We start from the raw sequence: 23,450 nt of genomic DNA, 5'->3' as shown, positions 1-23,450 counted from the left end.
GTCACAGCTTACCAGATCCTCACCAAACAGCTCCTTCCACTGCACCGAAGAAAGAACCAAATCCTGTATCCTCACCCCAGCGGCTCTCTGTTTCCCTGCTCTCACTCTCCATTGTGATGTCACTCCTCGATTTCTTCCCCTGCTCTGCTCCTCTGTCTCTCGCTCTGTCTCCGAGTCTGTGCTTTTGGCGCATTTCTTCATTTGTTGTTCCGTTGTGCTCCTCTGTTTCTGGTCCAAAATCTGACTCTGGTGTGGTTTGAACCCACAACCTTTGGATATCGTCTTAATCATTATTTAGAAGTCCAACACGCTATCCACTGCGCCACAGAGACTTACACATTTTTATGAACATCACTAAGGACTTTGATCTTGTCAGCAGAGACGGGCTCTTCAAACTGCAATGGAAGACAGGCTGCCCTCCTGACCTCTTGGGCATCATCTTTTCTTTCCACGAGAACATGCACAGTTCCATCAGTTACAATGGAGCAACATCAGACGCTTTCAAGATCAGCAGTGGGGTAAAGCAGGGCTGCGTGCTGGCGCCAACTCTCTTCAGAACAGAGGAACATGGGAGTAAGCTATTCAGCCCGTCGAGCCTGCTCTGTCATTCAATTCGATCATGGCTGATCACCGACCTCAAAGCCCCTTTCCCATGCTATCCCCATATCCCTTGATGTCATGAGTGTCAAGATTTCTTTCAATTTCTGTCTTGAACATGCTCAATGATTGAGCTGCCACAGCCCTCTGGGGCACAGTATTCCAATGATTCACCACCGTCTGAGTGAAGAAATTCCACCCATCTCAGTTTTAAATGGCCTACTCCTTATTCTGAGACGATGTCCTTTGGTTTTAGACTCACCAACCAGGGCAAACATCCTGTCTACATCCACACTGTCACGCCCTGTAAGAATTTTGTCAGTTTCAATCAGATCACCTCTCATTCTTCGAAACTTTAAGGAATACAGGCCCAGTTTCCTCATAAGACAATCCCACCATCCCAGGGATTAGTCTGGTGACATAAAAACAAGAAATGCTGGAACCACTCAGCAGGTCTGGCAGCATCTGTGAAAAGAGAAGCAGAGTTAACGTTTCAGGTCAGTGACCCTTCTTCGGAACTGACATATATTAGAAAAGTCACAGGTTATAAGCAAGTGGGGTGGGGGTGGGGCAAGAGATAACAAAGGAGAAGGTGTAAATTGGACAAGGCCACATAGCTGACCACAAGGTCATGCAGCAAAGGCAAACAATATGTTAATGGTGTGTTGAAAGACAAAGCATTAGTCCAGATTAGGTGTTAATGGACTGAATATTGAACAGCAGGAAGTACAAACCTGAAAAAAAACAGTAGGTAAGCAAACTGAACAAACTGAGATGAAATGAAATAAATGCAAAAAAAAGATTAGTCTGTTGACCCTCTGTTTCACCCCCTCTATGGCAAGTGTATCCTTCACAAGGTGAGGAGACTAAACTGTACACAATACTCCAGTGCGGATTCACCAAGGCTCTATACAATTGCAGCAAGACATCTTTACTCCTGTACTCATGACCCCTCGTGTGGGTACAACATACCATTTGCATTCCTAATTGATTGCTGCACCTGCACAAGAGCTTTTAGTGTCTCAGGAACAAGGACACCCAGGTCCCTTTGGACATCGACACTTCCCAACCTCTCACCATTTAAGAAATACTCTGTCTTTCTGTTTATTCTACCAAAGTGAATAACTTCACACTTATTCACATTATATTCCATGTTCTTGCCCATTCACTTAGCCTCTCCAGGTCCCCTGGAAGCCTCTCTGCATCCTCCTCACAACTCACACTTCACCGAGCTTTGTGTCATCTGCAAACTTGGAAATATTACATTTAATCCCCACGTCCAAATCATTTATTTAGGTTGTTAACAGCTGTGGCTCCAACACTGATCCTTGCAGTACCCCAATAGTAACAGCCTGCCATCCTGAGAAGGACCCGTTATTCCTGCTCTCTGTTTTCGGTCTGTTAACCAATTCTCAATCCATATCAGTATATTATCCCCAAGCCTATGTGCTCTAATTTTGTTTACTCACCTCCTGTGTGGGACCTTACCAAAGGAAAATACAAATACCACACATCCACTGGTTCTCCTTTATCTGTTCTATAGGTAACATCCTCAAAAATCTCAACAGGTTTTTCAAACCTGTTTTCCTTTTCATAAATCTATGTTGACTCTGCCCAATCATGTCATCATTTTCGAACTGTCTAGTTATCACATCCTTTATAATTGGCATATTCTTCTCCATGCTGCTATTGTACACTTTCAATTACTCAGATATAGGTGTTCACCTGCACATCAGAGCTGACGACAAGCTGTTCAACTTGGCAAGACTGTGCGCCAAGACCAAAGTGGGTAAATTCCTAGTCTGTGAGTTGCTATTTGCTGATGATGCTGTGCTGACATCCCATAATGAAGTTCAGTTACAGCAGCTTGCAGATCGGTTCTCCCTGGCCTGCAAAGAGTTTGGACTGACAATCAGCATCAGGAAGATGAAAGTTACGGGCCAGGACGTTGAGACTCCACTTTGCATCAACATCGACAACCTCACTTTGGAGGTTGTCAACAGCTTCACATACCTTCAATCAACAATCACCAGCAATCTGGCCCTTGATGCTGAAATCAGCACCAGGATTGCCAATGCTGCAGCTGTCATGTCAACGTTGAGAAGACAAGTGTGAACCGACAGCAAACTGACCGAAAATACAAAGCTCCACGTGTACCAGGCTTGTGTTCTCAGCACCCTCCTTTATAGTAGAGAAGAATCAACAACTTATACAGCCAAAAAAAGCGGCTGAACAGCTTCCACCTCCATTGCCTCAGATGGATACTGGGCATCTCCTGGCAGGACAGAGTGCCGAATGCGGAAGTACACCAGCGTGCAGGGATCCACAGCATGTTTGCCCTCTTGAGTCAGCGGTGACTCTGTTGACTGGGCCAAATGGATGACGGTCACATTGCCAAATACATGCTCAATGGTGAGCTTGCTATCAGCATGAGATCAACAGGTCAGGGAAAAAAATCAAGTCCTTTGGAGAGGTTTGAGTTAATTCAGGAGAGGGGCATGGATTTATCAATGGGAGTTCATGCTTGTCGAATCTAACTGCATTTGTTGACAAACTATCTGAGAATACTGATGAAGGGAATGCAGTGGATGTTGTTTATATGGATATTACGAAAGCATTTTATAAAGTACCACATAAAAGGGTGGTTAACAAAATTGGGGTACATGGATTAGGAGGGTCAGTGTCCATTTGGATAGTAAATTGTTTTAAAGACTGAAAACAGCGAGTCATATTAAATGGTTCTTGGTCAGACCGGAGGATAGTCGACAGTGGTGTTCCCCAAGGGTCAGTGCCAGAACCACTGCTTTTTTTGCTGAAGGTAAGTGACTTGGATCTTGGAATACAGAGTAGAATCTCAAAATATGCTGATGACACCAAACTTGGAGGAGCGGCAAATAGTGAGGATGATATGAACTGCCTGCAACAGGACAGTGATAGGCTAGCAGAATGGGCAGACAGGTGGCAGATGGAATTTAATAGTGACAAGTGTGAGGTGATGTATTTTGGCATAAGGAATAGGGAGAGGCAATATATACTTAATGGCACAGTTATAAAGAGTGTGCTGGAATGGAGGGACTTGGGGTTCATGTGCACCGATCTTTGAAGGTGGCAAGACATATTGCGAGAGTGGTTAGCAAAGCATATGGGATCTTGGGCTTTATAAATAGAGGCATTGAGTACAAAAGAAATGAGGAATTCATGAAAAATGTAGTAACGTAGTGAATGGTTAGAATGTGAATCGAATAGAAAATGAGATTGGATGGACAGAAGCAGTCTGAAAGGATGGCTGAAACAAAAGGTGAGTGCCCTGAAACGTTAACTGTGTTTCTCTCAGCACAGATGCTGCCAGAGCTGCTGAACATTTCCAGCACTTTCTGTTTTTATTTCAGCATTTGCAGGATGTTGCTTTGATCTGAAATATAAAATGGATGATTGGCTGGGGGGTTCCAGTGAAATTCCACAGCAGCTAAAGAAACCTGACTGGTCAGTGGCTCGTTGGTCTAGGGGTATGATTCTTGCTTAGGGAATGTGGTTGATTAACATGTAAGAAATGCAAGATTCTAATCCCAGATGAGCCCTGGCCTGCTGGCATGTTTAGATTAAGGTTATCTATTGGTTTCAGCCTTGCAGAAGGTGGAATTGACTTCCAAACGGAGCTGGCTTGAGGACCAGACAGCTGGATTCAAAGAGCTTGTCGACAAAATTGTAATTAACTAAATGTACAGATAGCCAAGTGGGAATATAAAGTTGTTGCAGTAATTGAGACCTGACTCCAAAAACAACAGGACTGGGTTCTGGAATGGAATGGAATTCTTCAGTGCTTCTGTTGTTTGGCTTGCATTGACTCATCGATTTTCTTGTTTTTCACTTTGTCGATGCCTTTGAATAATTGTGGATCCTTCTTCAGGGTGTCTCCTTTCACCAGGTAGTTCTGACCTCCGATGATGTTGATTGTAATCAGCTTCAATTCGCTGAAAGTTTTGGAAGTGAGCAGATTTCCTTTGCTTGAGTCTACAACATGGAACTCAGTCTGACATGTGGACCCATGGGAGGATTTGAATGCCATCCCTGCGTTGGAGTTGCATCCATCCAATAAGAGACCGAGTAGAAGTGACAGTTCTGTCAGTCGAATATGAGACTTTTAATGGCAGGGTTGTGAGTTTGAGTGCCATTCTGTTTTTCCCTTTTTTAAGGCTTCATGAGCAGAGAGTACAGGGAGTGTTTGAAATGAGCAAGTCTCGCTTTGATTCAGGACTCTTACCTCTCAGCAGCATCTCACTATGAAAGATTGAATTTGATCTCATTTCATTCTCAGCTCGGGGTCTGTGCGGCTCAGTGGCACTTCTGGCTGTCTCCCGCTTCACAATCCATCAGTACTGAGAAAGCAATGGGGAATATTACTCACATGTTGTGTTCTTTAATTTTTTGAAAACTTGAATGTATGTATTTTCTTCCAAAACAAGGACACCAAGCTGCTGTTAATGTCGGGCTGAAATAGGTCAGTTGGGCGAGCATTGGACTGAAAATTTAAAGGTCCCTGGTTCAATCCCGGGTTTCAGCAATTTCGCTTCCTTATGCGTCCCTTGCCTTGGTTCTGATTTTCCAGTTGCACAATTTACTTTGAGATTATTTCCCAAGCACCATTGGATTGAATTTGAGAAACAACACAGAGTCATTTACAACATCGAAGGTGGTCATTTGGCCTATCACGTCCATGCTGGCTCTCCCCGGAGCAATCTAATCAGTTCCACTCACCAGCTCGATCCCTTACCTCCTGCAAGTTTCTTTCCTTCAAGTATCCATCCAATTGCCTTTTCAAATTATTGGTTGTCTCTGCTTCCACCACACTCGTGGGCCAAGACATTACCACCCACAACATAAAAAATTCCACCTCATCAAGGATGGGAAATACTTACATCTTCTATATTTGCTTATTCTCTATTTCTATGAGAATAGACTGGCAGTCAACATGAAAGGAAACCCAAAAATCTTCGAGCAGCATGTAAATGATAAGTGGGTAGTAAGAGGTTGAGTCGGGTCTATTAGGGACAAAAAGGATAATATAAGCTTAGAGGTGCAGGGCAATGTTAATCTACGTAATGAGTACTTTGCATCAGTGATCACTAAGGAAGTGGAATTTGACAAAATATCAGTTGAAGTGAAGAAAGTAGTGGCAATGGAGAGAGTACAAATTAGGAGAGGGAGGTACTAAAAAGGCTGGCTGTGCTTCGGGAAGATAAATCACCTGGTCCGGATGGCTCACATCCCAGGTTGCGAAAGGAAATGCGGATGCAGATAACGGAAGGGCTTGCTATAATCTTCCAATCTTCCCTGGATATGGGGGAGGTGCCAGAGGATTAAACAGTGGCAAATGCGACACCCTTATTCAAGAAAGGGTGTAAGGACAGTTCGGGTAACTACAGGCTAGTTAGATTAACAGCAGCGGTGGGTAAGGTTTTAGAAAGAATAATCAGGGTAAAAAATCAACAGTCACTTGGAGAGGTTCGAGTTAATTAAGGAGAGTGAGCATGGATTTATAAATAGGAGTTCATGCTTGACTAATCTAGCTGCATTTTTTGATGAAATAACAGAGCAGCTTGATGAAGGGAATGCAGTGGATGTTGTTTATATGGATTTTAAGGAAGCGTTTGACAAGGTACCACATAAAAGGGCGGTTAACAAAATTGAGGTTCGTGGTATAGGAGGGTCAGTGTCCAATTGGATAGAAAATTGGTTTAAGGACAGAAAACAGCGAGTCTTATTAAATGGTTCTTTGTCAGACTGGAGGATAGTCGACAGTGGTGTTCCCCAAGGGTCAGTGCTAGAACCACTGCTTTTTTTGCTCAAGGTAAGTGACTTGGATCTTGGAATACAGAGTAGAATCTCAAAATATGCCGATGACACCAAACCTGGAGAAGCGGCAAACAGTGAAGATGATATGAACTGCCTGCAACAGGACAGTGATAGGCTAGCAGAATGGGCAGACAGGTGGCAGATGGAATTTAATAGTGACAAGTGTGAGGTGATGTATTTTGGCATAAGGAATAGGGAGAGGCAATATATACTTAATGGCACAGTTCGAAAGAGTGTTCTGGAATAGAGGGACTTGAGGTTCATGTGCATCAATCTTTGAAGGAGGCAAGTCATATTTCGAGAGTGGTTCGCAAAGCATATGGGATCTTGGGCTTTATAAATAGAGGCATTGAGTACAAAGGCAGGGAAGTTATGCGGAACCATTATAAAACTCTGGTTAGGCCCCAATTGGAGTGTGGCTTCCAGTTCTGCTCAGCAGACTTTAGAAAGAATGTGAGGGTCCTTGAGAGGACGCAGAGGCGATTTACCAGAATGGATCCAGGGATGGGGGATTTTAGTTACAAGGTTAGGTTGGAAAAGCTAGGATTATTCTGCCTTTCTCAAAGGAGATTGAGTGGAGAATTGATAGAGGTGTATAACACCTCCAGAGAACAGGCCATCCTGGACTGGGTATTGTGCAATGAGAAAGGATTAGTTAACAATCTTGTTGTGTGGGGTCCCTTGGGGAAGTGCGCCCATAATATGATAAAATTCTTCATTAAGATGGAGAGTGAGAGAGTTGATTCCGAGACTCGGGTCCTGAATCTAAACAAAGAAAACTATGAAGGTATGAGGCGGGAGTTGGCGATGATAGATTGGGGAACGTTACTTAAAGGGTTGACAGTGGATAGGCAATGGCTAGCATTTAAAGAGCGCATGGATGAATTACAACAATTGTTCATTCCTGTCTGCGCAAAAGTAAAACAGGAAGGGTGGCTCAACTGTGGCTTACAAAAGAAATTAAGGAAAGTATTAGATCCAAGGAGCAGAAATATAAAATGGCCAGAACAAGCAGCAAACCTGAAGATTGTGAGCAGTTTGGAATTTAGCAGAGGAGGACAAAGGGATTGATTAACAATTGGAAATAAGCTTGCAGAGAACATCAAAATTGACTGTAAAAGCTTCTATAGATATGTGAAGAGAAAAAGAGTAGTGAAGACAAATGTGGGTCCCTTCCAGTCAGAAACGGGGGAATTTATAATGGGGAACCAAGAAATGACAGACCAATTAAATACATACTTTGGATCTGTCTTCACAAAGGAGGATACAAATTATCTCCCAGAAATGTTGGGGAACATAGGGTCTAGTGAGAAGGAGGAACTGTATGAAATCAGTATTAGTTGGGAATGTTTGGGAAATTGATGGGATTGAAGGCCGATAAATCCCCAGGGCCTGATAATCTACATCCCAGAGTACTTAAGGAAGTGGCCCTTGAAATAGCAGATGCATTTCTGGTCTTTTTTCAAAATTCTATCGACTCTGGAACAGTTCCAATGGATTGGACGGTAGTTAATGTAACTCCACTATTTAAAAAAAGAGGCAGAAAGAAAACAGCGAATTATATACTGGTTAGCCTGACATCAGTCGTGGGGAAAATGCTGGAGTCCATTATAAAAGATGTAATAGCAGAGTGCAATAATAACTCGTCTCCACTCCTAGTATTTCTAAATCCCACACATTCACTATAATGTGAACAATTATTTCCTGTTGTGTCTCTCTCAGATTTGGAAACTTCACTGTATTGGAGTGAGGTGACATCTAGTGGCGGGAAGGAAGAACTGCAATCAAGCAGCAGAAACTCCACAGTCTGTCAGGGTAAAAGAAACATTGCAATGTGAGGAGTCAGCGAAGTGGTTTGATTGGGTAGATGGAGACATGATTCCACTTGTGGTGGTGTCTGAAGCAAAGGCCAGAAATACAAAATTGTCATTAATAAAAGAAATGAGGAATTCATGAAAAATGTAGTAACGTAGTGAATGGTTAGAATGTGGATAGAATAGAAAGTGAGATTGGATGGACAGAAGCAGTCTGAAAGGATGGCTGAAACAAAAGGTGAGTGCCCAGAAACGTTAACTGTGTTTCTCACAGCACAGATGCTGCCAGAGCTGCTGAACATTTCCAGCACTTTCTGTTTTTATTTCAGCATTTGCAGGATGTTGCTTTGATCTGAAAAAAATGGATGATTGGCTGGGGGGTTCCAGTGAAATTCCACAGCAGCTAATAAAGCCTCATCTGTCAGTGGCTCGTTGGTCTAGGGGTATGATTCTCGTTTAGGGAGGATGGTTAATTAACATGCGAGAGATACTGGGTTTAAATCCGGGACGAGCCCTGGTCTGCTGGCATTTTTAGATTAAGGTGATCTATTGGTTTCAGCCTTGCAGAAGGTGGAATTGACTTCCATGCGGAGCTGGCTTGAGGACCAGACAACTGGATTCAAAGAGCTTGTCGACAAAATAGCAATTAACTAAATGGACAGAGAGCCAAGTGGGAATATAAAGTTGTTGCTGTGATTGTGACCTGACTCCAAAAACATCTGGACTGGAATGGAATGGAATTCTTCAGTGTTTCTGTTGTTTGGCTTGCATTGACTCATCGATTTTCTTGTTTTTCACTTTGTCGATGCCTTTGAATAATTGTGGATCCTTCGTCAGGGTGTCTTCTTTCACCAGGTAGTTCTGACCTCTGATGATGTTGATTGTAATCAGCTTCAATTCGCTGATAGTTTTGGAAGTGTGCAGATTTCCTTTGCTTGAGTCTACAACATGGAACTCAGTCTGACATGTGGACCCATGGGAGGATTTGAATGCCATCCCTGCGTTGGAGTTGCATCCATCCAATAAGAGACCGAGTAGAAGTGACAGTTCTGTCAGTCGAATATGAGACTTCTAATGGCAGGGTTGTGAGTTTGAGTGCCATTCTGTTTTTCCCTTTTTTAAGGCTTCATGAGCAGAGAGTACAGGGAGTGTTTGAAATGAGCAAGTCTCGCTTTGATTCAGGACTCTTACCTCTCAGCAGCATCTCACTATGAAAGATTGAATTTGGTCTCATTTCATTCTCAGCTCGGGGTCTGTGCGGCTCAGTGGCACTTCTGGCTGTCTCCCGCTTCACAATCCATCAGTACTGAGAAAGCAATGGGGAATATTACTCACATGTTGTGTTCTTCAATCTTTTGGAAAACTTGAATGTATGTATTTTCTTCCAAAACAAGGACACCAAGCTACTGCTAATGGAGAGCTGAAATAGCTCAGTTGGGAGAGCGTTAGACTGAAGATCTAAAGGTCCCTGGTTCAATCCCGGGTTTCAGCAATTTCGCTTCCTTATGCTTCCCTTGCCTTGGTTCTGATTTTCCAGTTGCACAATTTACATTGAAATTATTTACCAAGCACCAGTGGATTGAATTTGAGAAACAACACAGAGTCATTCACAACACAGAAGGTGGTCATTTGGCCGATCACGTCCATGCTGGCTCCCCCCGGAGCAATCTGGTCAGTTCCACTCACAAGCTCGATCCCTTTCCTCCTGCAAGTTTCTTTCCTTCAAGTATCCATCCAATTTCCTTTTCAAATCATTGATTGTCTCTGCTTCCACCACACTCGTGGGCCAAGACATTACCACCCACAACATAAAATATTCCACCTCATCAAGGATGGGAAATACTTACATCTTTATATATTTGCTTATTCTCTATTTCTATGAGAATAGACTGGCAGTCAACATGAAAGGAAACCCAAAAATCTTCGAGCAGCATGTAAATGATAAGTGGGTAGTAAGAGGTTGAGTCGGGCCTATTAGGGACAAAAAGGATAATATAAGCTTCGAGGTGCAGGGCAATGTTAATCTACTTAATGAGTACTTTGCATCAGTGATTACTAAGGAAGTGGAATTTGACAAAATATCAGTCGAAGTGAAGAAAGTAGAGGCAATGGAGAGAGTACAAATTCGGAGAGGGAGGTACTAAAAAGGCTGGCTGTGCTTAGGGAAGATAAATCACCTGGTCCGGATGGCTCACATCCCAGGTTGCGAAAGGAAATGCGGATGCAGATAACGGAAGGGCTTGCTATAATCTTCCAATCTTCCCTGGATACGGGGGAGGTGCCAGAGGATTAAACAGTGGCAAATGCGATGCCCTTATTCAAGAAAGGGTGTAAGGACAGTCCGGGTAACTACAGGCTAGTTAGATTAACAGCAGCGGTGGGTAAAGTTTTAGAAAGAATAATCAGGGTAAAAAATCAACAGTCACTTGGAGAGGTTCGAGTTAATTAAGGAGAGTGAGCATGGATTTATAAATGGGAGTTCATGCTTGACTAATCTAACTGCATTTTTTGATGAACTAACAGAGCAGGTTGATGAAGGGAAAGCAGTGGATGTTGTTTATATGGATTTTAAGGAAGCGTTTGACAAGGTACCACATAAAAGGGCGGTTAACAAAATTGAGGTTCGTGGTATAGGAGGGTCAGTGTCCAATTGGATAGAAAATTGGTTTAAGGACAGAAAACAGCGAGTCTTATTAAATGGTTCTTTGTCAGACTGGAGGATAGTCGACAGTGGTGTTCCCCAAGGGTCAGAGCTAGAACCACTGCTTTTTTTGCTCAAGGTAAGTGACTTGGATCTTGGAACACAGAGTAGAATCTCAAAATATGCCGATGACACCAAACCTGGAGAAGCGGCAAACAGTGAGGATGATATGAACTGCCTGCAACAGGACAGTGATAGGCTAGCAGAATGGGCAGACAGGTGGCAGATGGAATTTAATAGTGACAAGTGTGAGGTGATGTATTTTGGCATAAGGAATAGGGAGAGGCAATATATACTTAATGGCACAGTTCTAAAGAGTGTACTGGAATAGAGGGACTTGGGGTTCATGTGCATCATTCTTTGAAGGTGGCAAGTCATATTGCGAGAGTGGTTCGCAAAGCATATGGGATCTTGGGCTTATAAATAGAGGCATTGAGTACAAAAGCAGGAAAGTTATGCTGAACCATTATAAAACTCTGGTTAGGCCCCAATTGGAGTGTTGCTTCCAGTTCTGCTCAGCAGACTTTAGAAAGAATGTGAGGGTCCTTGAGAGGACGCAGAGGCGATTTACCAGAATGGATCCAGGGATGGGGGATTTTAGTTACAAGGTTAGGTTGGAAAAGCTAAGATTATTCTGCCTATATCAAAGGAGATTGAGTGGAGAATTGATAGAGGTGTAAAACACCTCACGAGAACAGGCCAACCTGGACTGGGTATTGTGTAATGAGAAAGGATTAGTTAACAATCTTGTTGTGTGGGGTCCCTTGGGGAAGTGCGCCCATAATATGATAAAATTCTTCATTAAGATGGAGAGTGAGAGAGTTGATTCCGAGACTCGGGTCCTGAATCTAAACAAAGGAAACTATGAAGGTATGAGGCGGGAGTTGGCTATGATAGATTGGGGAACGTTACTTAAAGGGTTGACAGTGGATAGGCAATGGCTAGCATTTAAAGAGCGCATGGATGATTTACAACAATTGTTCATTCCTGTCTGTGCAAAAGTAAAACAGGAAGGGTGGCTCAACTGTGGCTTACAAAAGAAATTAAGGAAAGTATTAGATCCAAGGAGGAGAAATATAAAATGGCCAGAACAAGCAGAAAACCTGAAGATTGTGAGCAGTTGGAATTTAGCAGAGGAGGACAAAAGGATTGATTAAGAAGGGGGAAATAGAGTATGAGAGTAAGCTAGCAAAGAACATAAAAACTGACTGTAAAAGCTTCTATAGATATGTGTAGAGAAAAAGATTAGTGAAGACAAATGTGGGCCCCTTACAGTCAGAAACGGGGGAATTTATAATGGGGAACAAAGAAATGGCAGACCAATTAAATACATACTTTGGATCTGTCTTCACAAAGGAGGATACAAATTATCTCCCAGAAATGTTGGGGAACATAGGGTCTAGTGAGAAGGAGGAACTGTATGAAATCAGTATTAGTAGGGAATGTTTGGGAAATTGATGGGATTGAAGGCCGATAAATCCCCAGGGCCTGATAATCTACATCCCAGAGTACTTACGGAAGTGGCCCTCGAAATAGCAGATGCATTTCTGGTCTTTTTTCAAAATTCTATCGTCTCTGTAACAGTTCCAATGGATTGGACGGTAGTTAATGTAACTCCACTATTTAAAAAAGGAGGCAGAAAGAAAACAGCGAATTATATACCGGTTAGCCTGACATCAGTCGTGGGGAAAATGCTGGAGTCCATTATAAAAGATGTAATAGCAGAGTGCAATAATAACACGTCTCCACTCCTAGTATTTCTAAATCCCACACATTCACTATAATGTGAACAATTATTTCCTGTTGTGTCTCTCTCAGATTTGTAAACTTCACTGTATTGGAGTGAGGTGACATCTACTGGCGGGAAGCAAGAACTGCAATTAAGCAGCAGAAACTCCACAGTCTGTCAGGGTGAAATAAACATTGCAATGTGAGGAGACAGCGAAGTGGTTTGATTGGGTAGATGGAGACATGATTCCACTTGTGGTGGTGTCTGAAGCAAAGGCCTGAAATACAAAATTGTCATTAATAAAAGAAATGAGGAATTCATGAAAAATGTAGTAACGTAGTGAATGGTTAGAATGTGGATAGAATAGAAAGTGAGATTGGATGGACAGAAGCAGTCTGAAAGGATGGCTGAAACAAAAGGTGAACACCCTGAAATGTTAACTGTGTTTCTCTCTCCACAGATGCTGCCAGAGCTGTTGAACATTTCCAACACTTTCTGTTATGATTTCAGCATTTACAGGATGTTGCTTTGATCTGAAAAAATGGATGATTGGCTGGGGGGTTCCAGTGAAATTTCACAGCAGCTAATAAAGCCTGACCTGTCAGTGGCTCGTTGGTCTAGGAATGTGATTCTTGCTTGGGGAGTATGGTTAATTAACATGCGAGAGATCCGGGGTTCAAGCCCTGGACAAGCCCTGGTCTGCTGGCATTTTTAGATTAAGGTTATCTATTGGTTTCAGCCTTGCAGAAGGTGAAATTGACTTCCATATGGAGCTGGCTTGAGGACCAGACAACTGGATTCAAAGAGCTTGTCGACAAAATTGTAAGTAACTAAATGTACAGATAGCCAAGTGGGAATATAAAGTTGTTGCTGTAATTGTGAGCTGACTCCAAAAACAGCTGGACTGGAATGGAATGGAATTCTTCAGTGTTTCTGTTGTTGGGCTTGCATTGACTCATCGATTTTCTTGTTTTTCACTTTGTCGATGCCTTTGAATAATTGTGGATCCTTCTTCAGAGTGTCTTCTTTCACCAGGTAGTTCTGACCTCTGATGATGTTGATTGTAATCAGCTTCAATTCGCTGATAGTTTTGGAAGTGAGCAGATTTCCTTTGCTTGAGTCTACAACATGGAACTCAGTCTGACATGTGGACCCATGGGAGGATTTGAATGCCACCCCTGCGTTGGAGTTGCATCCATCCCATAAGAGACCGAGTAGAAGTGACAGTTCTGTCAGTCGAATATGAGACTTTTAATGGCAGGGTTGTGAGTTTGAGTGCCATTCTGTTTTTCCCTTTTGTAAGGCTTCATGAGCAGAGAGTACAGGGAGTGTTTGAAATGAGCAAGTCTCGCTTTGATTCAGGACTCTTCCCTCTCAGCAGCATCTCACTATGAAAGATTGAATTTGATCTCATTTCATTCTCAGCTCGGGGTCTGTGCGGCTCAGTGGCACTTCTGGCTGTCTCCCGCTTCACAATCCATCAGTACTGAGAAAGCAATGGGGAATATTACTCACATGTTGTGTTCTTTAATTTTTGGAAAGCTTGAATGTATGTATTTTCTTCCAAAACAAGGACACCAAGCCGCTGTTAACGTAGGGCTGAAATAGCTCAGTTGGGGGAGCGTTAGACTGAAGATCTAAAGGTCCCTGTTTCAATCCCGGGTTTCAGCAATTTTGCTTCCTTATGCGTCCCTTGCCTTGGTTCTGATTTTCCAGTTGCACAATTTACTTTGAGATTATTTCCCAAGCACCAGTGGATTGAATTTGAGAAACAACACAGAGTCATTTACAACATCGAAGGTGGTCATTTGGCCTATCACGTCCATGCTGGCTCTCCCCAGAGCAATCTAGTCAGTTCCACTCACCAGCTCGATCCCTTTCCTCCTGCAAGTTTCTTTCCTTCAAGTATCCATCCAATTGCCTTTTCAAATCATTGATTGTCTCTGCTTCCACCACACTCGTGGGCCAAGACATTACTACCCACAACATAAAAAATTCCACCTCATCAAGGATGGGAAATACTTACAACTTCTATATTTGCTTATTCTCTATTTCCATGAGAATATAGTGGCAGTCAACATGAAAGGAAACCCAAAAATCTTCGAGCAGCATGTAAATGATAAGTGGGTAGTAAGAGGTTGAGTCGGGCCTATTAGGGACAAAAAGGATAAAAGAAGCTTCGAGGTGCAGGGCAATGTTAATCTACTTAATGAGTACTTTGTATCAGTGATCACGAAGGAAGTGGAATTTGACAAAATATCAGTTGAAGTGAAGAAAGTAGAGGCAATGGAGAGAGTACAAATTAGGAGAGGGAGGTACTAAAAAGGCTGGCTGTGCTTAGGGAAGATAAATCACCTGGCCCGGATGGCTCACATCCCAGGTTGCGAAAGGAAATGCGTATGCAGATAACGGAAGGGCTTGCTATAATCTTCCAATCTTCCCTGGATACGGGGGAGGTGCCAGAGGATTAAACAGTGGCAAATGCGACACCCTTATTCAAGAAAGGGTGTAAGGACAGTCCGGGTAACTACAGGCTAGTTAGATTAACAGCAGCGGTGGGTAAGGTTTTAGAAAGAATAATCAGGGTAAAAAATCAACAGTCACTTGGAGAGGTTCGAGTTAATTAAGGAGAGTGAGCATGGATTTATAAATGGGAGTTCATGCTTGACTAATCTAACTGCATTTTTTGATGAACTAACAGAGCAGGTTGATGAAGGGAATGCAGTGGATGTTGTTTATATGGATTTTAAGGAAGCGTTTGACAAGGTACCACATAAAAGGGCGGTTAACAAAATTGAGGTTCGTGGGATAGGAGGGTCAGTGTCCAATTGGATAGAAAATTGGTTTAAGGACAGAAAACAGCGAGTCTTATTAAATGGTTCTTTGTCAGACTGGAGGATAGTCGATAGTGGTGTTCCTCAAGGGTCAGTGCTAGAACCACTGCTTTTTTTGCTCAAGGTAATTGACTTGGATCTTGGAATACAGAGTATAATCTCAAAATATCCCGATGACAACAAACTTGGAGGAGCGGCAAACAGTGAGGATGATATGAACTGCCTGCAACAGGACAGTGATAGGCTAGCAGAATGGGCAGACAGGTGGCAGATGGAATTTAATAGTGACAAGTGTGAGGTGATGTATTTTGGCATAAGGAATAGGGAGAGGCAATATATACTTAATGGCACAGTTCTAAAGAGTGCACTGGAATAGAGGGACTTGGGGTTCATGTGCATCAATCTTTGAAGGTGGCAAGACATATTGCGAGAGTGGTTCGCAAAGCATATGGGATCTTGGGCTTGAAATTGAGGCATTGAGTACAAAAGCAGGGAAGTTATGCTGAACCATTATAAAACTCTGGTTAGGTCCCAATTGGAGTGTTGCTTCCAGTTCTGCTCAGCAGACTTTAGAAAGAATGTGAGGGTCCTTGAGAGGACGCAGAGGCGATTTACCAGAATGGATCCAGGGATGGGGGATTTTAGTTACAAGGTTAGGTTGGAAAAGCTAGGATTATTCTGCCTATATCAAAGGAGATTGAGTGGAGAATTGATAGAGGTGTAAAACACCTCTAGAGAACAGGCCATCCTGGACTGGGTATTGTGTAATGAGAAAGGATTAGTTAACAATCTTGTTGTGTGGGGTCCCTTGGGGAAGTGCGCCCATAATATGATAAAATTCTTCATTAAGATGGAGAGTGAGAGAGTTGATTCCGAGACTCGGGTCCTGAATCTAAACAAAGAAAACTATGAAGGTATGAGGCGGGAGTTGGCTATGATAGATTGGGGAACGTTACTTAAAGGGTTGACAGTGGATAGGCAATGGCAAGCATTAAAAGAGCGCATGGATGAATTACAACAATTGTTCATTCCTGTCTGTGCAAAAGTAAAACAGGAAGGGTGGCTCAACTGTGGCTTACAAAAGAAATTAAGGAAAGTATTAGATCCAAGGAGGAGAAATATAAAATGGCCAGAACAAGCAGCAAACCTGAAGATTGTGAGCAGTTTGGAATTTAGCAGAGGAGGACAAAAGGATTGATTAAGAAGGGTGAAATAGAGTATGAGAGTAAGCTAGCAAAGAACATAAAAACTGACTGTAAAAGCTTCTATAGATATGTGTCGAGAAAAAGATTAGTGAAGACAAATGTGGGCCCCTCACAGTCAGAAACGGGGGAATTTATAATGGGGAACAAAGAAATGGCAGACCAATTAAATACATACTTTGGATCTGTCTTCACAACGGAGGATACAAATTATCTCCCAGACATGTTGGGGAACATAGGGTCTAGTGAGAAGGAGGAACTGTATGAAATCAGTATTAGTAGGGAATGTTTGGGAAATGGATGGGATTGAAGGTCGATAAATCCCCAGGGCCTGATAATCTACATCCCAGAGTAATTAAGGAAGTGGCCCTTGAAATTGCAGATGCATTTCTGGTCTTTTTTCAAAATTCTATCGACTCTGGAACAGTTCCAATGGATTGGACGGGAGTTAATGTAACTCCACTATTTAAAAAAAGATGGCAGAAAGAAAACAGCGAATTATATACCGGTTAGCCTGACATCAGTCGTGGGGAAAATGCTGGAGTCCATGATAAAAGATGTAATAGCAGAGTGCAATAATAACACGTCTCCACTCCTAGTATTTCTAAATCCCACACATTCACTATAATGTGAACAATTATTTCCTGTTGTGTCTCTCTCAGATTTGTAAACTTCACTGTATTGCAGTGAGGTGACATCTACTGGCGGGAAGCAAGAACTGCAATCAAGCAGCAGAAACTCCACAGTCTGTCAGGGTGAAAGAAACATTGCAATGTGAGGATACAGCGAAGTGGTTTGATTGGGTAGATGGAGACATGATTCCACTTGTGGTGGTGTCTGAAGCAAAGGCCAGAAATACAAAATTGTCATTAATAAAAGAAATGAGGAATTCATGAAAAATGTAGTAACGTAGTGAATGGTTGGAATGTGGATAGAATAGAAAGTGAGATTGGATGGACAGACGCAGTCTGAAAGGATGGCTGAAACAAAAGGTGAGTGCCCTGAAACGTTAACTGTGTTTCTCACAGCACAGATGCTGCCAGAGCTGCTGAACATTTCCAGCACTTTCTGTTTTTATTTCAGCATTTGCAGGATGTTGCTTTGATCTGAAAAAAAATGGATGATTGGCTGGGGGGTTCCAGTGAAATTCCACAGCAGCTAATAAAGCCTGACCTGCCAGTGGCTCGTTGGTCTAGGGGTATGATTCTCGCTTAGGGAGTATGGTTAATTAACATGCGAGAGATCTCGGGTTTAAGTCCCGGATGAGCCCTGGTCTGCTGGCATTTTTAGATTAAGGTTATCTATTGGTTTCAGCCTTGCAGAAGGTGGAATTGACTTCCATACGGAGCTGGCTTGAGGACCAGACAACTGGATTCAAAGAGCTTGTCGACAAAATTGCAATTAACTAAATGTACAGATAGCCAAGTGGGAATATAAAGTTGTTGCTGTAATTGTGACCTGACTCCAAAAACAACAGGACTGGGTTCTGGACTGGAATGGAATGGAATTCTTCAGTGTTTCTGTTGTTTGGCTTGCATTGACACATCAATTTTCTTGTTTTTCACTTTGTTGATGCCTTTGAATAATTGTGGATCCTTCTTCAGAGTGTCTTCTTTCACCAGGTCGTTCTGACCTCTGATGATGTTGATCGTAATCAGCTTCAATTCGCTGATAGTTTTGGAAGTGAGCAGATTTCCTTTGCTTGATTCTACAACATGGAACTCAGTCTGACATGTGGACCCATGGGAGGATTTGAATGCCACCCCTGCGTTGGAGTTGCATCCATCCAATAAGAGAGCGAGTAGAAGTGACAGTTCTGTCAGTCGAACATGAGACTGTTAATGGCAGGGTTGTGAGTTTGAGTGCCATTCTGTTTTTCCCTTTTTTAAGGCTTCTTGAGCAGAGAGTACAGGGAGTGTTTGAAATGAGCAAATCTCGCTTTGATTCAGGACTCTTACCTCTCTGCAGCATCTCGCTGTGAAAGATTGAATTTGATCTCATTTCATTCTCAGCTCAGGGTCTGTGCGGCTCATTTGCACTTCTGGCTGTCCCCCGCTTCACAATCCATCAGTACTGAGAAAGCAATGGGGAATATTACTCACATGTTGTGTTCTTGAATTTTTTGGAAAACTTGAATGTATGTATTTTCTTCCAAAATAAGGACACCAAGCCACTATTAATGTTGGGCTGCAATAGGTCAGTTGGGAGAGCGTTAGACTGAAGGTCCCTGGTTCAATCCCGGGTTTCAGCAATTCCGCTTCCTTATGCGTCCCTTGCCTTGGCTCTGATTTTTCAGTTGCACAATTTACTTTGAAATTATTTACCAAACACCAGTGGATTGAATTTGAGAAACAACACAGAGTCATTTGCAGCACAGAAGGTGGTCGTTTGGCCTATCACGTCCATGCTGGCTCTCCCCGGAGCAATCTAGTCAGTTCCACTCACCAGCTCGATCCCTTTCCTCCTGCAAGTTTCTTTCCTTCAAGTATCCATCCAATTTCCTTTTCAAATCATTGATTGTCTCTGCTTCCACCACACTCGTGGGCCAAGTCATTACTACCCACAACATAAAAAAGTTCCACCTCATCAAGGATGGGAAATACTTATATCTTCTATATTCAGCTTATTCTCTATTTCTATGAGAATAAAATGGCAGTCAACATGAAAGGAAACCCAAAAATCTTCGAGCAGCATGTAAATGATAAGTGGGTAGTAAGAGGTTGAGTCGGGCCTATTAGGGAGAAAGAGGATAATATATGCTTAGAGGTGCAGGGCAATGTTAATCTGCTTAATGAGTACTTTGTATCAGTGATCACTAAGGAAGTGGAATTGGACAAAATATCAGTAGAAGTGAAGAGAGTAGAGGCAATGGATAGGGTACAAATTGAGAGAGGGAGGTACTAAAAAGGCTGGCTGTGCTTAGGGTAGATAAATCACATGTTCCGGATGGCTTGCATCCCAGGTTGCGAAAGGAAATGTGGATGCAGATAACGGAAGGGTTCAGTATAATCTTCCAATCTTCCCTGGATATGGGGGAGGTGCCAGAGGATAAACAGTGGCAAATGCGACGCCCTTATTCAAGAAAGGGTGTAAGGACAGTCTGGGTAACTACAGGCTAGTTAGATTAACAGCAGTGGTGGGTAAGGTTTTAGAAAGAATAATCAGGGTAAAAAATCAACAGTCACTTGGAGAGGTTTGAGTTAATTAAGGAGAGTGAGCATGGATTTATAAATGAAAGTTCATGCTTGACTAATCTAACTGCATTTTTTGATGAACTAACAGAGCAGGTTGATGAAGGGAATGCAGTGGATGTTGTTTATATGGATTTTAAGGAAGCGTTTGACAAGGTACCACATAAAAGGGCGGTTAACAAAATTGAGGTTCGTGGGATAGGAGGGTCAGTGTCCAATTGGATAGAAAATTGGTTTAAGGACAGAAAACAGCGAGTCTTGTTAAATGGTTCTTTGTCAGACTGGAGGATAGTCGATAGTGGTGTTCCCCAAGGGTCAGTGCTAGAACCACTGCTTTTTTTGCTCAAGGTAATTGACTTGGATCTTGGAATACAGAGTAGAATCTCAAAATATCCCGATGACAACAAACTTGGAGGAGTGGCAAACAGTGAGGATGATATGAACTGCCTGCAACAGGACAATGATAGGCTAGCAGAATGGGCAGACAGGTGGCAGATGGAATTTAATAGTGACAAGTGTGAGGTGATGTATTTTGGCATAAGGAATAGGGAGAGGCAATATATACTTAATGGCACAGTTCTAAAGAGTGCACTGGAATAGAGGGACTTGGGGTTCATGTGCATCAATCTTTGAAGGTGGCAAGACATATTGCGAGAGTGGTTCGCAAAGCATATGGGATCTTGGGCTTGAAATTGAGGCATTGAGTACAAAAGCAGGGAAGTTATGCTGAACCATTATAAAACTCTGGTTAGGCCCCAATTGGAGTGTTGCTTCCAGTTCTGCTCAGCAGACTTTAGAAAGAATGTGAGGGTCCTTGAGAGGACGCAGAGGCGATTTACCAGAATGGATCCAGGGATGGGGGATTTTAGTTACAAGGTTAGGTTGGAAAAGCTAGGATTATTCTGCCTATATCAAAGGAGATTGAGTGGAGAATTGATAGAGGTGTAAAACACCTCTAGAGAACAGGCCATCCTGGACTGGATATTGTGTAATGAGAAAGGATTAGTTAACAATCTTGTTGTGTGGGGTCCCTTGGGGAAGTGCGCCCATAATATGATAAAATTCTTCATTAAGATGGAGAGTGAGAGAGTTGATTCCGAGACTCGGGTCCTGAATCTAAACAAAGAAAACTATGAAGGTATGAGGCGGGAGTTGGCTATGATAGATTGGGGAACGTTACTTAAAGGGTTGACAGTGGATAGGCAATGGCAAGCATTTAAAGAGCGCATGGATGAATTACAACAATTGTTCATTCCTGTCTGTGCAAAAGTAAAACAGGAAGGGTGGCTCAACTGTGGCTTACAAAAGAAATTAAGGAAAGTATTAGATCCAAGGAGGAGAAATATAAAATGGCCAGAACAAGCAGCAAACCTGAAGATTGTGAGCAGTTTGGAATTTAGCAGAGGAGGACAAAAGGATTGATTAAGAAGGGGGAAATAGAGTATGAGAGTAAGCTAGCAAAGAACATAAAAACTGAGTGTAAAAGCTTCTATAGATATGTGTCGAGAAAAAGATTAGTGAAGACAAATGTGGGCACCTCACAGTCAGAAACGGGGGAATTTATAATGGGGAACAAAGAAATGGCAGACCAATTAAATACATACTTTGGATCTGTCTTCACAACGGAGGATACAAATTATCTCCCAGACATGTTGGGGAACATAGGGTCTAGTGAGAAGGAGGAACTGTATGAAATCAGTATTAGTAGGGAATGTTTGGGAAATGGATGGGATTGAAGGTCGATAAATCCCCAGGGCCTGATAATCTACATCCCAGAGTAATTAAGGAAGTGGCCCTTGAAATTGCAGATGCATTTCTGGTCTTTTTTCAAAATTCTATCGACTCTGGAACAGTTCCAATGGATTGGACGGGAGTTAATGTAACTCCACTATTTAAAAAAAGAGGCAGAAAGAAAACAGCGAATTATATACCTGTTAGCCTGACATCAGTCGTGGGGAAAATGCTGGAGTCCATGATAAAAGATGTAATAGCAGAGTGCAATAATAACACGTCTCCACTCCTAGTATTTCTAAATCCCACACATTCACTATAATGTGAACAATTATTTCCTGTTGTGTCTCTCTCAGATTTGTAAACTTCACTGTATTGCAGTGAGGTGACATCTACTGGCGGGAAGCAAGAACTGCAATCAAGCAGCAGAAACTCCACAGTCTGTCAGGGTGAAAGAAACATTGCAATGTGAGGATACAGCGAAGTGGTTTGATTGGGTAGATGGAGACATGATTCCACTTGTGGTGGTGTCTGAAGCAAAGGCCAGAAATACAAAATTGTCATTAATAAAAGAAATGAGGAATTCATGAAAAATGTAGTAACGTAGTGAATGGTTGGAATGTGGATAGAATAGAAAGTGAGATTGGATGGACAGACGCAGTCTGAAAGGATGGCTGAAACAAAAGGTGAGTGCCCTGAAACGTTAACTGTGTTTCTCACAGCACAGATGCTGCCAGAGCTGCTGAACATTTCCAGCACTTTCTATTTTTATTTCAGCATTTGCAGGATGTTGCTTTGATCTGAAAAAAAATGGATGATTGGCTGGGGGGTTCCAGTGAAATTCCACAGCAGCTAATAAAGCCTGACCTGCCAGTGGCTCGTTGGTCTAGGGGTATGATTCTCGCTTAGGGAGTATGGTTAATTAACATGCGAGAGATCTCGGGTTTAAGTCCCGGATGAGCCCTGGTCTGCTGGCATTTTTAGATTAAGGTTATCTATTGGTTTCAGCCTTGCAGAAGGTGGAATTGACTTCCATACGGAGCTGGCTTGAGGACCAGACAACTGGATTCAAAGAGCTTGTCGACAAAATTGCAATTAACTAAATGTACAGATAGCCAAGTGGGAATATAAAGTTGTTGCTGTAATTGTGACCTGACTCCAAAAACAACAGGACTGGGTTCTGGACTGGAATGGAATGGAATTCTTCAGTGTTTCTGTTGTTTGGCTTGCATTGACACATCAATTTTCTTGTTTTTCACTTTGTTGATGCCTTTGAATAATTGCAAGAAGCATCAGGAATAAGGTGAGTGAATTGAAGGCGTGGATGGGCACTTGGGACTACGATGTTGTGGCCATCACTGAAACGTGGATAGGTGAGGGGGAGGAATGGTTTTTGGAGGTACCTGGTTATAGATGTTTTCATAAGATTAGGAATGGTGGTAAAAGAGGTGGGGGGGTGGCATTGTTAGTTAGAAATAGTGTAACAACTGCTGAAAGAATTTTCGAGGAGGATCTGCCGACTGAGGCACTGTGGGTTGAGGTCAGGAACAGGAAAGGAGCAGTCACCTTGATGGGAGTTTTCTATAGGCCCCCCAATAGCAGCAGGGAGGTGGAAGAGCAGATTGGGAAACAGATTTTGGAAAGGAGCAGAAGTCACAGGGTAGTAATTATGGGGGATTTCAACTTCCCAAATATTGATTGGCAACTCTTTAGATCGAATAGTTTGGATGGGGTAGTGTTTGTGCAGTATGTCCAGGAAGCTTTTCTGACTCAGTATGTAGACTGCCCGACCAGAGGG

General features: G+C 42.5%; 2 non-coding genes across 2 annotated transcripts; one reads left to right on the top strand and one right to left on the bottom strand.

The window, feature by feature from the left end:
* Positions 1-241: 241 nt before the first annotated feature.
* On the bottom strand, positions 242-332 carry trnar-ucu (transfer RNA arginine (anticodon UCU)). Its single transcript is given in 2 exon segments — positions 242-277; positions 296-332. It is a non-coding gene; the product is annotated as a tRNA-Arg (tRNA).
* A 9,351-nt stretch (positions 333-9,683) lies between these two features.
* On the top strand, positions 9,684-9,756 carry trnaf-gaa (transfer RNA phenylalanine (anticodon GAA)). Its single transcript has one exon. It is a non-coding gene; the product is annotated as a tRNA-Phe (tRNA).
* Positions 9,757-23,450: the final 13,694 nt, after the last annotated feature.

Source organism: Heterodontus francisci, unplaced genomic scaffold (assembly GCF_036365525.1).
Source record: "Heterodontus francisci isolate sHetFra1 unplaced genomic scaffold, sHetFra1.hap1 HAP1_SCAFFOLD_43, whole genome shotgun sequence".
Classification (NCBI taxonomy): domain Eukaryota; kingdom Metazoa; phylum Chordata; class Chondrichthyes; order Heterodontiformes; family Heterodontidae; genus Heterodontus; species Heterodontus francisci.
The sequence above is the reverse complement of the archived record's forward strand: the minus strand, read 5'-3'. Positions and strand labels throughout refer to the sequence as shown.